Source organism: Dermacentor silvarum, chromosome 7, assembly GCF_013339745.2.
Source record: "Dermacentor silvarum isolate Dsil-2018 chromosome 7, BIME_Dsil_1.4, whole genome shotgun sequence".
NCBI classification, from domain to species: Eukaryota; Metazoa; Arthropoda; class Arachnida; order Ixodida; family Ixodidae; genus Dermacentor; species Dermacentor silvarum.
The window spans coordinates 31815868-31823647 of record NC_051160.1 but is presented as its reverse complement, the minus strand read 5'-3'; positions in this window follow the sequence as shown (position 1 = coordinate 31823647).

Below are 7780 nucleotides of genomic sequence, written 5' to 3'. Positions count from 1 at the left end.
ATAAACCATCGTTCCGGCTATTGGCAAATCGCCGTTGACGAAAAAGAAAGGTAGAAGACCGCCTTTATAACATCCGATGGGCTTTACCAGTTCAAAGTTATGCCATTTGGCTTGTGCAATGCCCCAGCAACATTCGAAAGAATGATGGACTCCCTTCTTCGTGGTTTCAAGTGGTCTACTTGCCTGTGCCATCTCGATGACGTCGTCATTTTCTCGCCTACGTTCTCCAGTCATCTAAGTAGACTCTCGGCTATTCTGCGCATCCTTCGCAATGCAGGTCTTCAACTCAACTCTGCTAAATGCCGCTTCGGTCGCCAAGAGATCACTGTACTTGGCCAGCTTGTCGACGCCATAGGTATACGGCCTGACCCTACCAAAGTTAGTGCCGTTGCCAACTTTCCGACACCTCGCTCTGCTCTGCACGTCCGTTTTTTTTTTTTTTTTTTTGGCCTGTGTGCTTATTTTCGGCGGTTTGTGAAAGATTTTGCAGCACTAGCACGGACCCTCACCTGCATTCTTAAGAAAGACGCAACTTTTTCTTGGGTCCTGAACAAGCGTTCACCTTCTCAAAGCTGATTGGATTACTGACATCACCACCAGTGTTGGGTCACTTAGACGAATCTGCGCCCACAGTAATCCGTACCGACTCCAGTGGCCACGGAATCGGCGCAGTTCTAGCCTAATGCCAGCATGGTCAGGACGAGCCTTTTCACCGCGTCGGCCTCGATTTACTTGGTCGTTTCCCCTATCCACCTCTGGAAACAAGTGGGTCGCCGTTGACACAGAATATGCGACGCGGTTTGCCATTACTCGTGCACTTCCCACTAGATGTGCACCGACGTTGCAGACTTCTTGCTGCATAACGTCATAGTTCAACACGGAGCTACTCGGCAACTGCTTACTGACCGGGGCAGAAAGTTCCTGTCAAGGGTGATCGATGACATTCTAAGATCCTGCGCGACGCAACATAAACTGACTACGGCCTACCATCCACAGACGAATGGCTTGACAGAACGCCTGAACCGCACACTTACCGACATGTTGGCCATGTATGTGTCTGCCGACCACCACGACTTGGACGCTGCACTACCCATTGTGATATTCGCGTACACTTCCAGGCATGAGACCACTGGCTATTCGCCGTTTCTTTCTCTTATACGGTCGAAACTCTACATTGCCCATGGACACCCTGGTGCCTCCTTCTGGGTGCCCTCCCACTGAATATGCTCGAGAGACTATTGCACGTTCCGACCATGCACGTCAGGTTGCTCGCGCTCGATTGTCTGAATCCCAAATCCACCAGCAGTCTCGCTACAACAGCCACCACAGGACCACCCACTTGGTCCCTGGATCGCTCGTTCTCCTGTGATCCCCAGCACGACGTGTCGGATTATCCGAAAAACTGCACTTCCAGCACACCGGTCCATATCGCGTTGCCCCCAAGTGACTGATGTCACTTATGAAATCGCTCGACTGCTGCCTTCATCATCCTCTGCTCATCCCCGCAAGGACATTGTACACGTTGTCCATCTCAAGCCCTATCGTGCCCCGGACGCCCCTTAATACCTTGTGTGCTAGTTTATTTATTTTTTTTTTTCATGCAGCCTCCGTTCCCCTGCACTGAGTCGGTGCTTTCTCCGCCGGAGGGTAGTGTTATGAGCCAGTTGTCCGGCGGACAAAGAAGATGCTGAAGCGTAGAGCCGACAAGAGGAGGCAGAAGTGAAAACTGTGGCCCGCCATCTTTGTTGTTGCTGTCCAGCTTTTAGTCTCCTTGTACGTAGTGTAAATAAACTCCCTTTTCTATAAATCTCCCCGTAACAATACTGAATAAATAATAATCGAATCGAATACACAACGAATATGAAAGGCAATTAGATTCATATTATGGATATCACATTATTATTATAAATTAAAATTAAATTATGGGGTTTTACGCGCCAAAATCACCATCTGATTATGAGGCACGCCGTAGTGGGGGACTCCTGAAATTTGGACCACCTGGCGTTCTTTAACGTGCACCTCAATCTAAGTACAAGGGTGTTTTCGCATTTCGCCCCCATCGAAATGCGGCCGCCGTGGCCGGGATTCGATACCGCGACCTCGTGCTCAGCCGCCCAACACCTTAGCCACTGAGCAACCAGGGCGGGTCACATTATTATTATAATATCAATATTAAAGCTAAAGCTTTACTAAGGACGTCGAGCCAAGTTTCGTCGTCGCCAGCAATTTGACCTTCATTTGACCGCAGCTGCACCGTAGTCTTGGCAACGCATCACGTGACTCGCCGCGCACCTTGTTAATATATAGGATCGCCGCGCTCGCCTACAAAAAAAAATGGTCAGTGCGAGCTTGTGACTCGCCGCGCCGAGCTCCACCACCGCCGCCAGCTTGGCGCATGCGCTCTGCGCAGCTGGGTCACCGCCTGACCACGTGACTCGCCGCGCGCCTTCCTGAGAGGAGCGCCGCGCTCGCTCCCATCCTTGCTTTCACAGCTGGCCGCGTTGCCGCTAATAATTCCAGCATAGAATACCACTTTTCTGTAGCCGTAATAGGGAGGCCGCGTTTGCGAGGATATGAGCCATTCATGAGCAACTGATGATGTGGGGTAACGCATTTGAGCAACGCCGCCACGAACGCGCTCGGGAAAGGGGTCGTCATTGACGTGCCGATTCTAGCGTGAGGGCTTTCGAAGGCCTCACGCTGTATCGAACGCGGGAGCAGGATGACAGCGAGGCCGGGCCGTCTTCTCTGAACGTTGTTATAATATCATTGATTATAATAATAATCATATTTTTCATATTTGATTGATCGCATGAGCCTAATAAAGGTGTATGCGAATAAAGTATTCAGATACACCAAGTAAATGTTACGAGAACGAGACTGGCAGCATGTGCGGCCACCGCACTTAACAGGGAATGCTCGTCTCGTCATCAGCATCAGCCGACCCCGAGAATACGTCGCAAATAATGTTCCATGTGCGGTTGCATACCCTCATATTTGACATTCGATCGTCCATGCGGCTTGCGTTTGGCTCAGCCGCCACCCCGAGAACAATGTTGCCTCCGTTTCAGGTACATCACGGCGGCCAAGATAAGAAGTGCCACCGATACGTTGGCCGAGCTGTCCAGTGTCAACATTCGGCACTTCGGCGTGCTCAATGTCATCATGAAGCCCGATGACCTCCTCAAGAAAGTGTTTGCTCTGAAATCAGTTTTACAAGTGAGTAATCGCTGCGACAATCGAAACTGCGTCGCGTCCTGCCCTCAGTGGGGCCACGTACGGCGCGTCGGTTCTGTACGCGTCATTGATTAAGTGCGTCCAATGCCAGGCACATTTCCACAACATAACGTGTAATCACAGTTATACCTTGCTAATTCGTACTCCGGCTATTACTTCTCTGTACCGATACAGCTCGCACAGACCGAGGACAATAAAGCCTTAACGCCAAGGAACAAGTTTCCGGTAGATTTTCGGCGTCGACGCGCCTGCCAGCGTCAGGTAGCAGCGCGACTCTCCCTCGACGCCCCATCCTGACCGTACGATATCACAGTGGCGACACCCGTAAATGAAGGCCGGCCGAAGTCGAACATCCGTCGGACATTTGTTCCTTGTCATTGTGTCTTATAAGGACCCGAAAGGCCTTGACTTTGGCTGCCTCGATGCAATGCGGCAGCGTACTAGGATTTAGAAGAACAGTCACCTGCTCCTAAAGCCGTTTACTATATATACCACCTGAGTGCTAAAGGGGCCTTGCAACACTTTTTGAACATAACAAAAAAAAAATTTTTTCCAATCTGTCGTAGACGCTGCTATGAACATGTGAGCCGAATATTACAGCGCTGCCTGCAGCAGGGGATGTATACGATCTCCTGTCGAAAGCAGCGAAAATTCGCCTACTCTCGCTTCTGCAATGCGGTCATGCAACGTCATCGCAAGAAGCTGGCCCACGAACGCTATTGGATGATTTCGCGATTGCGAGAGCACTCTCACTAATAGATACACGTATGCTTATTGCAATTAAAGCAAAAAATATATATGTACGGGATCTCAGAATGACCGAGAAATTATGTCTTCTTTGCATTGCGAGTAGGTGCGTCAGCTGCATGTGGCCTTCGAGATGAAAGTGGCGTGCCATGTGCTGCTGCAACTCTACGCGTTGCGCAGCGTAGTTTACCGCGGCCGCCGCGGCATGCCGCGACGAGCGCTTTCTCCGCCGGGATACTCCATCAACACGAGTGTCTCACCCCAGGAATCGCCAAATGTTTGTGCGCAGGCGCGAATACGATCGGGTGCGAGAGAGAAAACCTGGGCGCATAGCTCTTGAATGTCTGACTTTGCCTATAGGTACCACGGAGGAGAAGTTTTTTTGCTCGTTTTGTATGTGTCTGGAAGGAACAACCCACAATGAAGCTAGCTTTCTAGAGTGAATAATGTAGCCTAGAGTACGAATGTATTAGAATACGAAGAATTAAATGCACCACAAAGTTTTATTTACACAGCTTCGTGGTACGGGCCGCCCCCCTGCTTCAAAATAGATATTCATATAATTATCATTGCGTCACTGTGTAGATCGCAGGGTCGCAATGAGTAAGATGCTCATCCGTCCAAAGGTAAATCTAAGTAGTCATGCTTAAGTCATCGGGCTGCGAATACACTAATGGTAAACAACTCTGCCTGAACTATTGGTGGCACAAGCGTACCAAACAGGACACAATAAAGAAAAGTCGCTTGTTAGGGAAACTAATTTTGTTGGTTTGTAAACGCGAAGCACCTAACTTAAGCCAAGGCACCCTTTAAAGGGGGTCAAAGTTCTCATAGATTTCATTTTGCAAGCCCCTCCCGCACCACGTTTGGCGAGCACTTTTTCTTCTTGCAGGAGATCAAGAACAAATTTAATAACTCGCACACTGTCATGGCGATCGGATCGCGTGACTACAGTGTCCAGGGCTACCGGGCGTTCACCAACGCAGTCAAGTTCGCTGTCGAGTAAGTATCATTTGCGTTCTAGTGCGGTGCATGGCAAGGTCGTCTCCTACAGTGCCTGTTTCACTCGCGAAATGACACTGCTCTCGGCTTGGCAATGTATATGGCTCCCCACGGGTGCCATATGCATTGAGACGATGTCTGTGATTCATTCGACCGAATCTTTTGGAGCCGTGGCGTCGCATCCGGCAAGTAAGCTTCTCCGCAGCGCAGTGGAGCCCATTTTGGCCACGTGATAGCACTCCCCGAATAGGCGTCTGATACGCGAACCAAAAGCAGTCGCGTAATTATGGCTCCCCCTGCATGTGGGTAATATACATGACTACTACTCGGCACAGTCTAGGAGCGCCGGAGCAAATGCCCATTAGTGAAGACGACTGTAAGGCAAGCTACACGTGGTATACCATTCGAGGTGTAAACCAGCATGTTTCAAAGAGGTGACATCAGATTGCAACAGTTTACTGCCATGCATGGCAGTTACTTGTGAAAGGAGTCACCGATACTCCCTTTTTTTAAAGAGAGTGTTCTGGTATTAATTCATCAAACGGTGCAAGAGCTCCCCTAAAGTGGAGGTAAATATGGGCCGTGAGTGGCAGTTACTCCATGTCATGAGTAAGACGCCGGCGGCGCCATAAAAGAAGAAAAAGACGATGTGAGCGGAGCGTTCGGAACGGCACGAGCTCGCGAGGCGCGTGAGCCGAGCCGTAATCGAGGGATGAACGGCGCTGTCTGAGGATTATCGACGTGGTTCCGGGCCAGGAAGGTCGCATCGCCAGCACCGCACTGGCGACGGGAGACTTGGGGGTCTGGCCGAGTCCGTGACGTTGGCCGTCCAAGGCGTGGCCGTCGACCTCGGCAAGTTCGGGCGAGGCTCCTGGACGAGCTGCAGCTTCTCACGGCAGGACCAGGCACCCCAGAGAGGCTCCCCCTTCTGCGGCAGACCGGCACGGTTGATCCTCCTCGGGACGCCACGTCAGCACTCTTGAAGGAGTTGGGACGCGTCCCGACGCTAGGCCTAGGCAGGTAGGCCTAAGCTACGGCGACCGCCGTTGCGGACGAGCCGACGAGCTCATCACCGACGAAGCACCAGCGAGCTCCCTACTGGTAAAGAGACGACGCGCCGACAACAAGGCAAAAGCGACTATAGCATCAACGAGTACACCGACTGCTGGAGAAAAGGGACCGACGAGCTTCGAACTCGGACAGACGTGCAACGACGAACGCAGCAAGGTGACTCTTTATTTGTAGCGTCTCTGAGATAAGACAGGGTTGCCTGACTGTGAAGAGTTAGCCGCCACGGACGCGCATAGGCGCCAAGTAGAATGTGTTGCACATTAGGCTTCGTATTTTAGTTTGTATTTTTATTAGTATTTCTTCCCGTAGTGTGCTTAGATGTGCTTGATTTTTAGTTTTAGTTTTGAGTGTGTGTGTTATTAAAAAATCTGTTTGCTGTGTCGCCATCCGTCTTCCTTCTCCATCTCTCTTAACACCCGCACGCCTCCGAGATCAGTGACGACAAAAAACACATCACAATTGGCGAGCCTGCCAGGATCCGTTCCCGGATTCTATCCAGCCCAGTCACCGATACTCGGCAGTAGCAAAGATGGAGTGGGAGCGTTTGGCGGCAATAGCAAAGGATTTGAATATGTCTAAGGATGAGGCGATGACATTCTTCGAGTACACTCGTCAAGAGAAAGAGAAGGAACACGAACGAGAGCGCCAGAAGCATGAACGAGCACGCGAGGAACATGAACAAGTACGCGAACAGCAGAAAAATGAAAAAGAAATTCTAGAACTAAAGATAAGACTAGCGGAGATGGGCGCGGGTTCTCGCGAAGGCACAAGTTCACCCGGATCGGCGTCATCCAACTCAGCTGCTTCCAGACCAAAGAGAATTTGCCCTAGAAAATTAATGGCTCCTTTTGACGAGCGAAGAGACGACTTGGATGCATATTTGCATCGGTTCGAGAGAATAGCCATCGGGCAAGGCTGGGAGAAGAGCGAGTGGGCTAACGCCTTAAGTCTATGTTTGGTGGGTGAAGCGTTGAGTGTATATGGGCGTATGTCAGCTGAAGAATCACTAGACTACGACAAGGTGAAAAATACTTTATTACAGAGATTCAGGTTGACGGCAGAAGGGTTTCGAGAGAAGTTTCGCTCATGCAAGCCAGAAGACTCGGAGACAGGCAAACAGTTTGCGTGCCGACTAACTAACTACTTTGAAAGGTGGATAGAGCTTTCAGAGACTGACAAAACGTATGAAGCAGTTCGTGACAAAGTCGTAGGTGAACAATTTCTGGCCAGGTGCAGTAACAGTCTGGCAATATTTCTCAAAGAAAGAAAGTTGCAAACAGTAAAGCAGATGGCCGAACAAGCCGAACAGTTTGTAGAAGCACAAGGGTTGAAGAATTTGGGAAGAGTGATAAAGATACGCACGCAGCAGCGGTAGAAGAGGTGAAGAATCAAGGACAAATGAACAGACCAAGGGGACCGCAGAGGTGTTTCCTATGTAATCGGTTGGGTCATGTAGCGATGAACTGTCGGGTGAGAGGTAATCGTCACGAAGCACCGGTAGTTTGCCAGTTGTGCCAAAGGAAAGGTCACAGAGCAGACGAATGCAGGACCAGATTCATGGATAAGACTGCATGTATTGTGAAGTCAATAGAGGAAGGACAGAGAGGACAGAACATGCCTGTAGTGGAAGGCGAGGTAGAAGGGCACCAAGTTACAGTGTTGAGAGACACAGGAGCAAATACAATTTTAGTGAGGAAAAGTTTAGTGCCGCATGAAAGCATGA